The sequence below is a fragment of the Anomalospiza imberbis genome, chromosome 1, assembly GCF_031753505.1.
Source record: "Anomalospiza imberbis isolate Cuckoo-Finch-1a 21T00152 chromosome 1, ASM3175350v1, whole genome shotgun sequence".
In the NCBI taxonomy this organism is placed as follows: domain Eukaryota; kingdom Metazoa; phylum Chordata; class Aves; order Passeriformes; family Viduidae; genus Anomalospiza; species Anomalospiza imberbis.
In genome coordinates, this window is record NC_089681.1 from 117856060 (window position 1) to 117875548 (window position 19489).

Sequence of the window (19489 nt, forward strand, 5' to 3'; positions counted from 1 at the left end):
TTATTTTGACCAGTGCAATTTAATAGAAATACTAAGATAAAAGAGCTTTGTAAACCCTCTTTATAATAAAAATACTAAAAAGTACTTTTAAAGTGATTTATTTTTCTTTTTCTTTTTTCCTTTTTTTTCTTTTAACTTCCCAAACAATGCAGAAGTTTGTCTCTGAAAATAAGATTGTGAATTACAGCAAAGTTATGAAAACAAAGAACCAACAGTTTCTCCAGTGCAGGCTTGTTACCATGAGCTAATAATTCCAGACTTTAAGCAAGCTGAGCCTCTTTTTTAATAACTGCATGCCTCTAGGCAAGTATTTCTACTAAAAATTATTGAGGCATGGAACAAGGCAAGGTGTGTGAGCTAATGTTGGATTGTTCAGCTACTAAACCAACTCCTATAGCAATGAGCCTGCACTGAACTGACAGATTATTTCTCTGTATACACTTGTATAAACATACTGCTTAAGGTCGAAATCTGTGTAAGCTTTCTTTTCAATTAAAATGTCAAAGATGACAGCACATGTTTTCACTGTCCTTCCCAGGATGATGGATGCTGCAGCAGCAGTTTCATGCCCCTGTGTTTCAGAGATGTTTGCCTGCCTGGGTGTCTAAGAAAGATGTACTTGCTGATGTCTTCATGTGCCTGCAGGCAGACAGCACTGCTATACTAATATTTTGGGTGGCTTTACCTCTCTTGGCTTTTTCTTCCTCAACATTGCCCCTGTGGGCCCCCACATCCAATGTTGTAAAAGTTAGAGCAGAAAGGCTGCTGTGCACAAAGAGGTTGGGAAACGGCTCCCGCATTAATTAATCAAATTAAGATTGCTAGTTAAGAGAAAGCCAGTTTCTGGTCATGGGTAATTTAGTTAGTCCCCACAGAAAAACAGCTGCTGTGGGTAGTCAACAAAAAGATGAAGAAGACCCCAAAGGAAGCTTCCAGCAATTTCAATACAAAATAATATTAATCAAAAGGTGATTAATCTGAATCTTCACTTTTCCTCAGCTCCATATTAATAAACTAATAAAACTGTAACCATCAGTTTCTCATTCATGCTCATCAGTCTAGAGCTTATACAAAGACAGTGGCTCCAATGTTGCTGAGTCTCAAGACCATGTGGCAATAGAACTCACAGCACATGCAGCCCCAACGCTATGGCTGGGCATGGAGCTGAGATTTGATCACAATTTTGCTAGAAAATAGATTGACTAAAGAAAACAGCCTAAATGAGAAAAAAACAGTCCAGCATCTGTCACTGGCAGATTCGGTGTGTCTCCTGCTGACAAGTCACAAGTCTTCTGTATCCACTATAGAAAGCAGAGTTTGCTCTGGTTAGCAGAGCACAGTCACTAATGAAGACAATATGTAGATGTATATCCATGTGAGATGTATATACATGTTTATTTACTGAGATTTAAATTCTACACTCAACACTAAGAATACTATAAAAGTAACACATACTGTAGAAATCTTTAAGAAAGGCATTATGTAAGATAATTCTACATGATTTCCTAAACAAAATAGGAAATAAGCAAAATTGAAAATTAGAAGCCTGAAAAACTCTCAGATGATATATGACATCAGCGTCAGGCCAAAATCCAGGTCTTAATCCTATCCTTTAACAAGATTGCTATAGAGAAACTGTGCTTTTAAAAGCTCCTTTCTTCCCAAGCACTTCTGCCATCAGCACATTATTCCTGCAGTGCCAGCCTCTCTCTACAGCCAGGAAAGTTAGTATGGCTGACCATGGTCACAGCCCCAAATATGCTCAGTGTCTCAAAGCTGCTGGTTGCTTCAGTGGGGGAGGAAGCAGAGGAGCACATTCATGAGGGTGTACTCTCAATTATCTGTTCTGCAAGTCATTGCCAGGTGTAAAAATATTTTAATGCTGCCAAATAGCTATGTATCTTCAGTGACCCTCTTCCCACCCCCAACCCACTTCACTGATTCCCTTCAAACTTGCATGAAAATCAAAATTAATATATGCCATTTCTTGGGAAGAACCTTTGCACGTGCTTCATCTCTTAAACATGCCAAAAATCCCAGCTGACCGCTATATTAGTACAAATTATGAGAAGCACAGGGAAGAGGTGAATCTCAAGGTACACAGAACAAAGTCATGGAGAACTGCTGCAGCTGTACTTCAACAGAGATCAGCTCCAAGCCAGTGTTGTTTGCTCTTGTAATTTAAAGGATTCACAATGCCTTCTCTGCTTACCTCTCACTGGGAGATATCCACTGATTGCGAGCATCAGTCAAAGAAACAGAAATCACAAACACAGTTCTTACATAGCTAAGGCAGATCACACTGAAGGGTGGAAATCACGGTAGCTGCTGTTTACTAATAAATTCACCTAGCACAATGCCCAAGAAATGTATGCTCCAGAAATGCCCCATGACAACAACAGAAGCACTACAGGTAGTGGCTCTGGGAGGTTTTGCTGACACTTAGCTGCTGATACAGGCCAGCAAAGGTTTCCATCAGCACGCAAAGGGAAGCAATGACAGCAAATAAAAGCCATTGTCCACTCGTGTCCAGCCTCAGATACATGGGAAAATTTCTCTCTATGCATGCATGCATGCAAAGAGAGACAGCAAAAAAGAGCAGGCATTGAAGAAAGGTTATTTTATTCTACCAGCAAAGTGTACATTTTCATCATAATTCCCAGTCACTATCCGTGCCCACTCCCACTCTTTTAAGTACTGGTTCAAGCAGGAACCTGCGGCTAATTTTGAGGTTGGGGTTCATTTGTTTTCACATCAATGCAATTAATTTCCACTGGCAAATGCATCTCAGGCATTCACTCAAAATAGGCCTAAAACAATTCTGAAAAGCTCATCTGTCTCCAATCTATATAATGTTTTAAAAATTGGATGCATGCCCTGCAATAACATTGCACTTCACAAAGCTTAAAGCTCTAAACTTGAGGGTATCAGTTACACTGAAACTGTACTAAATTAAAACATCCAGTTTCTGGTTTGCATTGATTTATAAATATCGACAAAACTACTATTGCCGTCATTACCACTTTGGGTGCTTCGAGCTGAATTTTCAACAGTTCAGGGTTATTTTCATTCTTATTGTGGCTACAGTAGCCTTTCAAATTATAGATCAAATTCCAGATAACATGTAAATCTTAAAACTTGGTTTAAGAAATATGCATACAAACCAGCCAATATACGTGATAAAAAGCAGTAAGTCTAAGTGACCAGTAATGCAAATACCAAAGCACACTTTTTTATTTTTACTCTCTAGCTTAAAGCAGAAAGGATACTTACTGTTATGAAATGTTCTAAATAGAAGCAAGTGGAAATGGAATAAAAGATGAGAAGGTAAGTACTTCTAAGTTGGCTTTTTTAACCAGGAATTTGATGTTCTCTTTTGAACTATTCTTTAAAATGAGACACTCAAGATTCAAAAATCATATTCAAAACTTTTCTCCTAAAAATATTTCCACATTAGTCTATCTGGTGATCTTCAAAATGTGCCTATTTATGACCGAATTATTGCTGAGGAAATATAAACCTGAAAAAAAAGAGACCTCATGAGCTGTAGCCCAGTTAATACAATCATTTGAGAAAACAAGAATAGAATGAATACATCAACAGCGAGAGAGCCAATTCTCAATGGTATACAGCACACAGCTTTGCCAAAGACAATGGATTTAAACCAACTGGGAATCTCACTCATACCCACACATGCACGCACACTCCATAAACAGACAGTATATAACATGCACTACATCCAGTTGTAAAACAAGCTTTGACACTGATCTGTGTCTTATGCCTCAAAAGAAAAAAATATCTCCATTTTCCACTTTGACATCTGTGAACTGCTACCAAGTAAATTGCCCTAATCCCTGGTGGTGATTAGCTTATGAAGCGAAGCAGATCCAGTATTATGGATCACCATAATATTCACAAAATTCCTCCTCGCCAAACTCCACCCTGGCTCTTCTTGCTACAATCTCTGAAGCCTATGCTGATCTGCAAAGCACCTTTCCACTATTCTGTTCATCCTATTTGCCTTGTGCACCACATACTGTTGAGTTGAGAAAGACAAGGAGAGGTGGCATGATGCTCTTGCCATTGCTTCTTTTGGGCATGGTGCTCTTGCCATTAAAGTTCACAGGAATGCTGCTAATACAGTCATTTAGAACATAATGAGACTGATAAAAACGTATGGCCCCTATGAAGACATTTTCCTAAATTATACCCTGAATACTGACTTTATGCCTGCTAATGACATGCTACATCATACTAAGAAAAAAAAAAAAAAGTTATTTTACATCTTTACCTTCCAATTAGTATTGATGTGTTTGGTTTACTGTTTCAGAGATGGGGGACTGTTCTTTGGACATTTTTTTTTTATTTTATCTTATCTTTGTCTTGAAAGAAATGCTGTCTTGAAGAGGAAACATACTCCCAAACCAGAACTTTGCACTGAAGATTAAAATAACACCCTATGCACCAGTTTAGAGTAAAGGGCTTAATTGGTCAGTAGAGATTCATGTTAGAAAAGCTCAGGTCATCCTGCCAGCTTACAAGAGTCTGCACTGTGAACTAACAGACTGCTAATTATTTGTTTAATGTCTTTACATGAACCATAAGTTTTCTTGCATACTCCATGAATAGTCATGGTTTGAACTGTTTCATTTTTCCTCCACTTTTTTCCCTTTGAGAACTGCCACTGAAACAGTGCTTTAACTAGAAAGTTGCCATGCCAGGGGAAGTAAAAGACCAGCACTATGATCAGCAGAGACAAAAGTTGAGTCAGGTGAATTTTAAAACTCTGTGGGGTACTGGATAACTTTAAGATCTTGTACTCCACAGTCTTCAACACAATGATTCAGCAAGGAGGAAATAATCTTTGCATAAAATACTTCAAAAAGGCCAGGCTGACCAGGCTAGAAGTAGCTCTTTTGCTGCATTTGCACATTTGCCAATGATCTCCTGTGGACACGCAGGATGGAAAATGCCCTCCCAGAAGGACAAGCATCATTTCGACTCCCATCAACTCCCAGTGCTGCAAAACCCAACTCCAAAGTACCACCTTTCAGTGAAGTGCCACTATAGCCATCAGAATCAACTGCAGCATTTGCATCAAGAGTTTCCAGATTTAAACTGTGGGAACGGGTAGGCTGGAGCTGTCAGTGGAAAGCCTCTGACAATGTAATTTGTTTGTCCTGCTGGCCTGACAGTCAGTGCATGCTGACATTCAAGAAACATTAGTTGGTTTTGTGAGGTTTTTTTCTTTTTTTTTAACTGCTTGGAGCAGTTGGGAGGACAGAGGAAAACAACTCAGCTCAGGGAGGGGACGAAGCAGAAGATGAATAATGGAAAGGAGATGTGTCCTTTTCCAGATGTCTCCTAGAAAATAAGTGCTTGTCCCATGTACCCTGAGACATGTCAATACACTGCAGGTGAACATGATAAAAAATATTAACTTCACCTAAACAGCAAAGTGGCAGCTCCGCTCAGTTTGCACTAACATCGTATCTATTTGCTTTGGTCACAGGGAGCCAAGTATTTTACTGATCCGGTTAAAATATCTCAACAGTCACATAAATAGACCCAGTCAAAGCCTGTTGCATCACCTGCATTTATTTTTTACTGTTAATATTTAGCAATGGAAGAAAGATACAGATCTGTGCTCTATACACTTGCCATCTCCAACAGTATGATCTCAGCTCAGAGAGCAGCAGGAATTTGCACAGCAGTGAGTATGGCTGATTTCCAGGGGTCGGAAGCCATGGCTTACTCACACTGCTCCACATTTTCTGCTGTTGTTCTATTTTTTTTTAATAGGAAAGGCAAATATGATGAGCATAAAGAATAGGGGCAAAGTCACATTGCAGATCAGCAGCATGTTTGTATTTTATTTTCCCCTGGTCTCTGTATTTTGTGAAGCATGGATTTAGACCTTGCATTAGCCTACCAGATAACAAGTCCTTAAAATGTCATGTACATAAAATTTGACAAGAAACTAAGCATTTAGGAATAGGTGTACCTTTAGACCAGAAATCTGCCTTTATTTCTCTCTCTATAACAACAAACCATCCGAATCAACAACATTGCATCTCATATAAACTTGACCCAGTCCATGCAGGATATGTAACAAAGGTAATCTGTTACTTGAGAAAAGAAAATGCAGCAGTAAGTATGCAAGACACTTTGTATTTGGCAGACACACACAACCAGCTGTTTATTCTTCAGTTTGTGGCTATACATCTACTGGGACATCCTCCACCCCTGTAAACGTTGCTTAGCTCCTGGTCTTATTTACAGTGTTTATTTAACCCTAAATTATGGATAAGCATAGTACTTGGGATTTAAATTGAAGTGTCATTTAGTATCATTTTTGGCATCTCCACATATTATAATGAGCAGCTTTTTCACAGAGGACTTAGGATCTGATTTTAATTTGCAGTAGTGTTATGGTCACAATAAATTTCTATTTCATATATTCATAAGAAGCTTCTAATGCAAATGGAAATAGAAAGTGGCTGTTTTCTTGTCATTTCAAAGCCATGTATGTAAAACCCACAGTACAGATCTGTTCCACGTGCAAACCCATTATCAATCCACCATTGTGCCCTGGATCCTGTCCTGGCAGCAGGCGCTCCCATGCTGACCAGTCTCAGCAGGTATTGTAGCTTGCATAATAAAGGAACAGGTTATGAAATCATTAGCACCTCAGCTGAGGCTGCCACAGGGATGCCCCTCTGTGTTCATTGTGAAACGTTTCTTTGGCAGCTGCATCCTAGAAGCATATTTGGATGTTGTTGCTTCAGCTTTGCCACACAGAGTGGAAAGTAAGCCAGTATTTTCATGTTCTGAACTTAAGAGCAGAGGATGGAAGTCTCAGGTCCAGCTCTAGGCTAATTCTTCCCATTTACACATGGCTAATTCTAGGCTTGAAGACCTCTAGGAAGCCCAGCTGTCTATAATCACACACTCAGACCTATGTAGCCAGTGCTGCCAAGGACCTGAGCCACGCCTAAGGAGGCTGGAAGATACTTCAGCTTTGTCATACACCACATGTTCCATCTCCCCTTGTCCTGCAGGCAGCCACTGCTACTGGTGGTTCAGAGCAGCCCATATGCAGCTAAGGGCTGCCCTCCCCTTGGTTGGAGCCCTGCCTTGGGGTACAGTGCACAACCCATTGGCATTTCCTTCTCCATAAATGCAGGCTCAGGTGAAACTTTGCCAGTTCAAGCAATTGAAGCTAAAGTCACTCGTCCCTCCATAGGAGAATCCATGTGCTCAACAGAAACAAAATCCACTGCCAGTCACTCACTGAGTAAGACATCTAGGGCCCTTTTGATATTCCTTATGCTAACCTTGAGACCCTTCCTGCTAGTTTCATAAATATTTGTGAACCGTGCCCTTGCCAATGTGCAAGGGAGCACAACTATGATCTGGCTCAGGACAATTTTTTGGTGGCCCTAAAACCAGAGTATTCAGATCTATGAAAAAGGAAAATTGTGCAACTTGAAGGAAACCACTAGCATCAGGTAGGGAGGAGAATTTGTTGAAAGCAGTGAAATTTTACTGACTTGAGTCACCCTGGGTCTGGCCCACTAGTATTTGAAAAACTTAAGCCAGTTTTATCAAATGTAGAGAGAGAGCTTACAAAGGAAGGACCAGTGTCAGGTTCTTGAGCATTAAGTCAAGTTACCTTGGGTTCCTGTCTTTCTGAATCGATGCACTGGGTCATGGTTTAAGTATGTGAGGGGCTGAGGCTTTTTAAAGCAGCGTAAGTAAATAGCTAAGCTTGATGTGATATAAAAAGCACCACAACAGAAAGGAGAACTTAACATAGTAATGAAAAACACTTACCCTTAATCATCCCCGAGACAGTGTTTTTACAACGCTACTTGATTTATTCAACAAGCAAACATGCCTCCTTTGACTTTTCTAATAACAGGCCATCTCACCCGTGCTTGTTGGGAGTTGAGTTCAGAGATTTTTTTAATTAGAATGCCAAGTACATTATTTAAATATCTTTGATACCTTTTCTTAAAAATTATTTGCTAAGCAATGTCATATTTATTGCAAAGGAGACATCCCCCTACAAAAAAAAAAAAAAAAAAAAAAAAAAAAAAAAAAAAAAAAAAAAAAAACCCAAACCAAAGAACAAAACAAACCAAACCAAAACAAGACAAACAAAAAAAAAAAAAAAAACCACCAAAATCCAACCCAAAACACAGCCAGGGAAGTTTGGAAAAGTAAGAGGTTTCGTCACAGGTGTGTAACCAGTGTTGCACATTGCAGAGCACATTATTGCTTAAAGACCCAGTGAAGTCCAGATTCATTGCTGCTGACAAGCCTGCCACTTAGTGTACGAGACTGTATGAAAGGCTGTTTGCTGCATGATTTATGACGGTGCCCTTACTGTAAACTACCTGTGCTCTGCTCAGCAGCTCCATGCTTCCTCTCCAGTGGAAGGGCCTCAGCTTTTGGAAAAGCTGGACAATTTCTCAAGTGAGTACACTCTTGTGATAGTGAGGCTAGCCAGACCACAAACTATTTTATTATGTTGTGCAAAAACCTCTGTACAAAAAAACCCTCTTTAATTAAGATAGAGCAACTAGCGTTGTGGTTGCAATTACCTTGGACTGCTTTACCCATGGGCATAATGAAATAAAATTGGGGCCTCTATATTTTTGTTTTTAAACTAAGTAAACCCAAATTAATTTATTCAACTCAAACCAGACAGGTTTCTCTTTAAAAGGAAGGCCTATATGGTTGGAGGGGCTGGTGCAACAGGCGGAGTGACATGCAATGATGACTGTGAACTGCAAACTGCTGGCAAAACATTTTGCTTGCCATTGGTCCATGGCCAGTATTTTCCTTTGTTAATGAATCCCACATCTTTTCTAAGTTAAGCATTTTTTCTTCTCCCCCTTCATTTTATTTGAAACATATTTTAAATATTTTTGTTTTTATGACGTAGTGGAACATGATACAGCCCCCTCCTAACCCTTAATATGAGAAAATCAATTAAAATTTTGACATTAAGAGCTATGATATAAACATATGGTTTAACTGCTCAGAATTTTTTTTTAAGGAACATATCAAGGATCAGCACAAAGAGAAATAACAAAATGAGAACTCCACATTATGGGATAAAAAGTTTACCAACTGAAAGTATACCATAGCCAAACCTTGCTATTCACCAAAAACAAAAAAACAGAAAACTTGTCAGGTTTTGATGGATTTCCTCTTAGACAGAGGATTACATATTTTTTATTTGTGCTCTTTTCTGAGAAAGAAGGCCAATAAATAAAAATAGTAATTCTGAATTATGTGTTTAATATTTAGTACATCTTGTCTCACCCAAAGGACCTTCATTTTATAACTTAAGGAATGCAATCTTAAAATGGAGTTTATGGGCTTCCTCATTAACTTCCAACTATTACCTGAAGAAGAAAAAACAATTGAGGAATGCCCCATTGGAACAAAAACATGATTTTTAAATGCAATGAACATTGTGGGCATCCAGTCACACCTGCCTTACTGATCACCAGTCCTTAGGACTGTGTGAAAGTGAAAATCTTTACAGGTCCCTTTGGTATTTCAAATCATCAAAACCCCAGACAGACAAAATAACAAGTCACTGAAACTCCAGGGAATAAAGGCACCAAAGAGAAGATTTAACTCTGTTTAACTCGCTTGGTCACTAGGTTTCCACAAAAAGAAGCTCTTTCCCAGAGGTCTTGAAAGATTGGAAATGCTGTTAAAAGTAAAAAGTTGATGTTAATCCGTCACTGGTGAAAAAAACAAGTTTTTTTCAATCATTTTCTACGGACATCTAGTCTCCAATCCTGCAATCATCCAGCTACATGAATTTACATGCCCTCCTCTAATATTCCTCAGTTTTACAAACCTTGCAAAATTTCTTCAGCCACAGTAACTTGCAGTTAGTTTTACCAGGGGAAGAGATTACGAAAGTGTAGCACAATGCATTGCTGGCCCTGAAACCTGCACCAGGATAGGACGAAGATATACAGGAAAAAAATAAGTTGCAAAAGCCTTTTTTGCACCAACCCCCTTACTATTCATCATGAGAATGGTGCCATGCTTGTGTTAGAAATGACAGAAAGTTTTTCATAGAGGCTCCTGATATCACCTCAAACCCCTGAAGTTACATGAGGCTAGAGACTTCAATTATCTACAGAATATGTGCAAATTAAATATACTCTATCGCAGTGAATTCACTTGCACTGTAACTGCTGTGATTTATGCAGGAAATTGCAGCCAAGCTCAAAAGCTAGAGCAGCACTTTCAGGTTGACCAAAATTATTAAATTCACTAAGAAATTAACTAACATAAATCATAGAAGTGGAGAAGAATAGAATATTTGGAAAAGCAGAAATTGTTAGCATTTTTAAACATTCCAGTTTGAAATGCCATATTAATCTGGAAATTTAGCTAGTTATTTTAAAAATGTAATTGTCTTGAAAACCTGAGAATGTCCTTGTTGTTTATTTGAACAGAACAATTAAGAAATTAAATCATATTGACTTAAACTAAATTACTGTTTTTAATTTCAGCCACTAAGTCAACAAGCCTGTTATTCACATAAAACTGGTTACCGTTATAGCTCACCTGCATGAAGTACAGCTATGACACAAAAGAAACCTTAAATCTGTCAGGTTTTTTTTCATTTCCTGCTCTATAAAAAACAACCTAATACTCCAACTCATTCCTCTTTTATGTCTTCTTTCCTAGATTTTTCCTAACTGATTTTAACAGCTAGTTAGAAACCTGAACATCAATATCAATGTATTAATGAAAAACAGAACAAACACTGGTATTTCAAAGCTATCTTAAAGACTGATTAGATTCAGTAATAAATTAACTGGGTAGGAATGCTGTTTTCAAGGGAAAATACGATATTCTACAGGAAAGTATGGGACTTTTTGTTTTGTTTTCCAGGGAGATCTTCCAGCCAGGAAGCTTTTACCACATGTCCAGATTCCATGATTTGCTCTGCATCCAACAGCAGTGCAAAATCATCTTTGACATTTACCGAAGCGTCAGAAGCAGCTCTTTAAAAGGACAAAGCTGGTCTAGAGTACAAGAAAGGAGACTGCAAACAAGGTGAATGCATGACAATAAGGAAGGTGCCAGTGGCATAGTGAGAACAGGGTTGTACACTCTAAGACTGCACTTTTAGAACTTCATAAATTTGAACATGCTTCTCTGAGTCTTTTAGCTGAAGACAAATATAAGATTGAGTCAGTGTCACTGAGGAAAATTTTGTCTGTGAAGAGTCATATACAGATCCTCAGTCTTCATGTTCTATTTGATAATAAATTATTAATTTTGCAATAATAAAATAACTGAGCATGCATGATTTTACATGTTACAGTAGTGACAGCATATTGGATAGCCATTAGTTAATGGACAAACATGAATGCAGGATAACATATACAGGGAGTTCACTGTAAAAATGCATTAATATGCCATTACTTTTATAGAGGGAGCAGCTTTTGCTAGCTAAGCTCCTGTAAAACACACATTTGAGCTTATAGGGATATTAGCATATAGATCCCTCACATGGTTATGGACAAAATTTGTCTCCTAGTTTTGCAAAACATGCTGAAAATTACCATGGGGAGCTCAAAAGTTTTATTTATTATGGTTTAATTCCATTTCTTTTAAAAAAATAAAAACAGGAGGGAGGGGTACTTTTAAAGAGCTGACTAATTTAGAAATACATCAGAGATGGATTTTTATATAGGATTTTAGCATTCTCTTGCAATTTTCACTATAAGCAAAAACTTCAGATGCTTAGTCGAGGAGGGAAAAAAATCCCTTTAGCTGTTTATAAACTCAAAATATATTTGGCTGTATTTTGGCTAACATTTCAGCCAAAAAAATGGCTGGTTTTCATGATTACTGTTTTATCTTTGCACATTTATCAGGCATCTACTAAAACTTGAGTGCCTGTCACAGTGTGATGGGAAAGTTAGGAAATGAAGCACCTTGAAGCACAGAGCAATTTGGAGTCCATATTTAAAGTGTTACGTCAAGTGCATGCATTCTTTATTTCTCAAGTCAAGGTGGACACAAGCAGGCACAGGATATGCTTTAGATGACATTATGTTCTTATCTCACCTTTTGCTTTTCTTATTGCTTTTCACTCATCAAAATTCTCCCTGCTTGCACCCCCTGCACAGACAGCTCGTGCTGCCATCATTGCCCAGTGCAGGTCGAGAGAACAGTTTCAGTCAGAAGGCACCCCAGAGGGTCACCTTGTCCAACCTCCTTCTCCAGCCAGGACTAAATGCAGTGTCAGAGCAGGCTGCTGGGGGCATTTTCTTAGACAATGTGTGAAAATCTACAGTAGCAGAGACTGACTCCAGCCAGTTGCTGTGCCTTGCGGCACACAGTTCTCCTGCTGGAACTTTTCTTTAGGTCTCATGGAATTTTCTCTCACTGAAACTTGTGCCTGTGGTCTTCTGTCTTCACGCTGCAAAGGGGGCCAGACCCTGTCTCCTCTATAACTACCCTGTAAGTAGCTAAAGGCTGTAATTATATCACCTGGTAGCCATCTCTTCAGGGTAAATAAACCAAGTTCCCCCAGTCTCTGCTTCTGTGGCTACTCTCTCCATTCAGCCTAGGGAAGATGCCCATAATGCATCAGTCAGTCCTCTGTGCAACTGACCCACCTTCTAGGAAGTCACTGCAGACTCACACAAGAACACGTGTGCAGTTCTGGGGTGCCCATTTGTTTGGATTTATTCAACAGTCCAAGCAGATTTCATCCAAAACTGCCATCCAGACTTTGGTGGTGCAGAAATTTTGTATTGCCTCACAACAGAGATCTTTCTAAGTTCTCTGGGGATTGTTTGGGCAAACCCAAATATCTGACTCTAAGCCAATCAGTTAATTATTATATGTAACGTTTGTCCTATTTGATAATTGCTCTGCACAAGAAACATGCCAGTGCAGATGTACCACTGAAATTCAGTGCTCCTGTGCTCAGTGCTACATGGGGAAGTCATAGACCTTTCCTACATCCAGCTCAATCTGATCTACACTCCAAAACATTCTGTTATTGGAGCATCGCATCTTTAAAATGAGTCTCCCTGAGATAAAGAACTGTCTATTGGGGGGGGGGGGGGGGGGGAAGAAAGAGGTATTAGAGCTGGCTGTGCTTTCAGACAAGAACTTGTTCTGAGTGAAACCAGGTGAGACCAAAGCTTAAAATTCTGGAATGTAGCATGTGCAGATGCCAGAGTATTATTATCTGTTTTATCATTTGCCACTTGTCACATTTTCTGGGCATTTGACCACAGAAACAAATCAGAAATAACAGAACCATTTAGAAGTGACAATGAATATCAAACAGAAAATGAAATCTACAAAGCTTAATCATCTTTCAGTGCATAGCAAGTAAAAACCATTCTTTTTCAAGACATTTCTTAAATAACAAAAAAGGTATTTGTCAGACAAAAAACTCCCAATTTCTCTTGAAAAAATTATTGTCAAAAGATAAAATTTTAATAATTACTGAGCCTCATTGGAAACTTTTTGATCAGCCACATTTCACTTTTCTAAGAAGATCTTTATAAATTCATGCTCTTCCAACTATCTCTATACTTTTTTTTTTCCCTGTAACATTAACTTATTTTTTGCATATTTTTACAAATGTTGCTGGTAAGGTTTCTTACTTTTCCTGAAGTATGTACTGCAGCATTTTTACAGGGCACTACAAAGTCTTGTCAAAATTGTTTAAACTAAATGAAAAAATAGCTTAATTAGTTACTAAATATTAGAAAATCTACTGAATTGCAGTAGCTGGGAAAAGTTCCATGCTGCACAAGATTAGCAAGTAAAAAGCCAAACTGAACACTTAACTGATGCACAGCAATGTCCCCCTTTAACTGCTGCCTAATTTTTTGCCCTAAATTTGATTTCTTATTCTTAAAGAAAAACTTGAAATGTGAGGGACAGCTGAGGGGTGCTAATAGAGTGTCAATTTCAAAAAGAAAGGAACCATCAATCAAATTTATATACCAATATCACCACCTTAAGTCGTGCAACTTGAAATCTTATTCAGGTGATAAATTCTTTCTGGTATGAGTGCTTAGGAATAGCAGAAGTTAATTCAGCCTTGCAGTCTCAAAGATGGGGACAAACACATTCACACACATGCACTTCCTACATACACAAATAGATCCATACATATAGAGATCTGTGTACCAATCTGCACTTTGTGCAACACATCCCTCTTTCATACTAATGGCCACAGGAGATACTTGTCAACACTGGATTCCAATGGCAAGGAATCTGGTCATTCAGGCAAACGGTAAAATGAAACTTAATTTAGTGTTTATATTGATTTTTCAGCCAATCTTATTTCTACATGAGTTTTCTCAAGAAACTCACTTATTCAAAGTATATCAGAAAACAGTACTGAACAGTATTCACAGCTATGAGAATTCCTGCCATTCTGTGCTACAAGAGAAATAGAGCTCATGTCCTTAGCTGCAGTGAAAGAAAAGTTCATTTTGACCTGGAAAACAAATAACAAAGAACACAGTACTGGAATTTTCTGACATGATATTGAGTTGCCTTTAACTGAAATCAAGGAAGAACCTGGTCTAGAACATTTTTTCTGTTCTGGTTTGTAAGTCTTCATTTGGAAAAAACTAGCTCATGTTAAATCTGACATGTAAAATTAGTGGTGCTGATGGGCTTTTCCAGTGTGGTGAAGCATTCAACTGACATTACTTTTGACAGAGCTTGTGATAATGAACTTTTTTATTATTATAATCATTATTTTTCTTCTGCTAATGGGCACAGATTTATTGATCTGCAGAAAATAGTGCTCATCTGAAGCACATTGCCCATATTTTTTATGATCATGGCACAAGAGTTGCAGATATCTGCAGTAAAACTCTCCATCTTGTTATTTAAACTAATACATCTTGTACTTATACTAATACAGAGCTTTAATATGTTTGACTAATGGCTGCAATTTTCAAAACATCCTGCAATGCTCTTGAATTAAAGATATGATGTAAAAATAAAGACCATCACAGACAAACAGCTTGTGTTGATCTGAGAGACTACAATTCTTACTCTCAATTAGTAGTTTTTACCAAGAGAATTGCTAGTTTTATTATAATGTGCAGAAATCTTTCAGTAAATTAAAAGTTGTATGTTTTCAATGGAGATACTCATTTTAACACTGTAAGTTGATGCTACAAGGAAACACCAGACCATAAAATAAAGAATAGAAGTGAGGATGGAATAAACAGTGTTGTGTTAAGTAAATAATATTTTCCTGGCTCTGTTAGGATTTAAAAGACCTAAAAAGCAAAATGTGTGTCACCAGGACTGAAAAATGATGCTATTTGACAATACAGGCTTTAAAAATGTGTTTGGAGGTAGTCAAGAGGGAGTAAGCATCACAACACAAAAATTCCATGCCACATTTAAAAACAAATACAAGCACCCACGTAGAGAGGAAATCACACATTAATAGAGATCCAAGGTTCATCAGTCTCTGGGATCACTGTGGCTGAACAAGTAGCTTTTCAAGACAGCACATTCCAAGGCTAGAGATGTTGAAAAAATATGTGGGTGCTTAAAGGACTGAAAAGAGAATACTTCCACAGATTTTATCCTGAGCCCATCAACTCAGCTCTTCCGTTCACTGCAATAAGCTTTGGACCAGGCTCAACATCCAAATGCAGTCCTCACTCACTAAAATTGGCTGGTAACACTGGAAACTGTTTGGGCAAGGTACCCCACCCATAAACAGAGAGTTTGGGGATAGTACTGTAGTAAGCAGCAAATAATTCGTCTCTTTGCCAAGACTAGGGGTTGTGTCTCTTACTTGTTCACCCTCTGAGACAATAAAACGAGGGCTATAGTAAGGTAATATCTCTGAAGCGATCTAAGAAGGAATGCTACATGAATGAGAAATAAGAGGATAAGGGTTCCTTCAATTTTGAAGTCTTAAGTGGAAGAAATTACTAAGTAACAGGGTACAGAGAGCCACTAGCAGATGGATGGATGCAGTGTTTCCAACAGCTCTTTGCTCTGGGATCTTGTAAGTAGGAAGAACAGAAAGGAAATAAAAACCTGAGTGTGGAAAGAGAGTTCCACTATGGGAATTGCCACATCATCTAGGTGGAAGACAAAGATATGCAAGTCCATTTGCAGGAGAAAGAGAGCATAAACAGAGTTAAGTGGATATTAATGAACACTAAACAAGGATGGCAAGCCTGCTCTGAACTTACAAATCACATCCGCATTAATACCAAATGAGTTCATTAAGATTAACATTATTATGATGAGTATCAAAGGGATTGAAAGAGATTATGGTAAATAAGAGAGTCAGATAGGAATGAGATGTAATTACCTTCCTATCTGGTTTATCTGTAGCTGCAGAGACAGACCCAGCATTCACTTCACATTGGAGGAACCTAACTCACATTTTGATCTGAAGTGTAATTTTCAGCAAAGCTGATCTCAACAGTTTGGGCTGAACACGGCCCAGGCATGTGCAGGATGAACAAAAGAAGGGTGGGAAAGTGAGAGCACAGAGAGATGGGGAAGGGCACAGGAGGCTGCTTTGCCCCAGCACCCTCTCCCAAGTGCAGGAAACAACTTGGTCTTCTTGCCTGCTATGTCCAAAACTTGACAAGCGGCCAGCCCCACAACCACATCTGTCCAATACCTGACCTGCCATGATCTCAGCACACATGACACCAGCTCTGAAAGCTTCATGAGGCTTCACAAACATCAACCAAGTCTTCCAAGAAGGTTTAAGGGAAAGGTCTCAAGTTTGAGCTAGGAAAACGGAGGAATTCAGGATCAGAGGGATCGCATTCAGTGAAATAAAAACATGCTGTCTGATATTTACCTCTTGCTTTTGTACCACAGCAACAGAGCAAAATTTTTTTGTGCATGCAGAGACCAGCTAAGGAGCACCAAATTATGGCTTAAAATCACACAGCTTATAGAGCTGCCAATGCACACATTCAGCAATGCAGGCGGAAATGTTACTTGGGATCTTGGTGGAGAAATTTACTGGGACTCGTCCAGCCAGGCTCTGCTAGGAGCAGATTGCCTTTCTTCACAGGCCGACCACGCACAGTTGGCTCTCCAGTGCAAACATCACTCCCAAGCTCTGGTGTGTTTGGCCTCTGGTTTTTTTGACAGGTTACATGTGCTTCTGAATATATCTTCTGATGCTCATTTTCAGAGCACTGTTAATATTTCTCTTGGCTTCTGTTTAAAAATTAGGTCCCTAAAGATATCATCCTTCAATAAGAAAATCTTCTTGCCAAAAGACCCAGCTTCAAATGTGTGGAACTTGACTGTCAGGGCTGTTGACCTCTGACCATGAAGCTGTAAGTCCACTGGCAAACCTGCACATTGGGTCCCAGCAACTAGCAGCAGAGGAATCCAAATGGGCAGATACTTTCCTTTTTTTGTTGTTGTCCAAAAGAATGTGAATTCAAAAGCATCTGTCAAGCACAACCAGAGCTGTCTGTCACCTGGACAGTTATGCTTCATTAATTATATGTTTTGTTGCTTCAACAACCAATATACATACATACAACACACACCTGTGTGTGTACGCATACGGAATTCACAACTTCAGCATTTTGAAAGAAGCTTTTACAACTGTTTTTCCTGTGGTGCTGTGTTGAAATAAGTGAAGTAGCAGCAGTAAATTGTAACTTAGAGTTGCAGTGCACTTCTGAAAGGCAAAAAGGATAAGGATTTACATCTTTACACCCTCTACGAAACTTCACCAAGTGTGAGTCAGCAGGGTGGGTAATTTGCGAAAGTTGGAGTACACAGCAGGGTCATCAGTCAGTCCACACTGTCCAGAGCACCATGACTTCTGCTTTGCTGCCCTTCCAGACAGGTGACATGTTAATAGCTGATACCAGACAAGTGAGACTCTGATCCCCTGTGGAATGCAATCCGATACCCAGTGACTTTCAGGCCACGCTGCACAACATATTTTACATGTGTTTTATAAAAGAAATAGCAGGGATGCATTTCTGCAGAGGAAAGATGGAGTGTGACAGTCTGTCCAGCATCTTGCCAGCATGGATAGACACTATCCTAGGACAACACTGACGGACTTTTCCTGAAGTCTCCAGACAGAAAAGGCAGGAAGGGAAAGAGTGAAGACAAGTCCATCCCAGCATCTAAAGCAGGCAGGCAAAGGGAAGAATCTACTATGGTTTATTCTGATGGTCTGTGGAGCTGCACTTCCCAACATTTCTAGGAGAAAGTATGAGTCAGAAATCCTACGGGAACTCCTGCAGCAGCACAGCTCCCTCCTCAACCCACACCTCCTCAACAGAGCACTGCGCAATCCAGTCCATATGGTATATCTGCACTGCAACATGGGCAGGCCCGGGTGCGGCCTAGCGCTGCGCTCTCAAATGATAAAGCTTTGGCCCGTGAGCAACTGTTTGTGTTTGAGCAGTTGACTGAGGAGCTTGAAAATCACTTAGGGGCACTTAGGGAAAACCTGTGAATAAAGTGCAGGAACACAACAGGTCAACATAAGACGGCTTTGCAGAGGGCTACCTGGGGGAAGGGAGGGCAGGAGCTGGCCACGGACTCTTGTCTTGTTCAGAAAGAGAGCGGGAGTTTTTGCCACCAACCACGGAACAACACTGTTTCTTATTTTGCTCAGTCAGTCCCCAGTACAGTTTGTAAAAAAAAAAAAAAAAAAAAAAAAAAAAATCACTAAACACTCAAAAGTATGTTTAAGGCTATCTTTAGTTAACCAAGCAAATCTGTAGTTCACTGCAATTCCAGTGGGTACCAATACAGAGCTTCCCTGAGAGACAAAAATTCCCATTGATAGAGGCACTTCTGAGAGTCATACCTTAAGAGCAGACAGCTCTTGACGCAGAAACCCGATGCAGAGCTCCTCCGAGCAGAACGGCTATCCTCAGGACACCAACACACACCTGATAGCTCGCATCCATCCCACACCTAAACACAACCAATGCCCGAGCATGGGCTTAGTGTTAAACTCTGTGGCCCACCTAAGGGCAAAGTGCTCACAGTGAACTCGGGGAAGAGGCACCTTTCCTTGCTCCACATCAGACCTAGAGACTGTTAGCTATGTGGGGAAAAAGACTGAAAGGTCTGTAGGGAGACTGACAGACTTAATAAGACCAAGTGCATTTCTCTGTCCTGTAAAGGAAATCCATGTAGGCAGGTGCCCCATTACCCCGGCCGTTCTGGAGAGCAGAACCGTGACAGGAGGGATCTGCTGCGCAGGGTCGGGACCTCCGCGGTCCCAGCAAAAGCAAGGCAGCCACGAGCCCGAGGTAAGCTGAGGATCAGAATCCTGCTGACAAGTGGTAGGGATGAAAAGCTGAGGCTCGTTGAGATGAGCTCTGCAAACTGCCTCCCTTAAACGCTTTATTTTCTACAGCGGATTTCCAACAGTAGAAGCTTTTACTCGCTCTGCTAGGCAGAGGCT

The 19489-nt window shown here is 39.6% G+C and overlaps 1 protein-coding gene across 7 annotated transcripts in view; it reads right to left on the reverse strand.

Annotated features, from left to right (window-relative positions):
- CREB5 (cAMP responsive element binding protein 5) overlaps positions 1–19489 on the reverse strand; it is a 258154-nt gene that overhangs the window by 80420 nt on the left and 158245 nt on the right. The gene's annotated exons all lie outside the window — the stretch shown is intronic.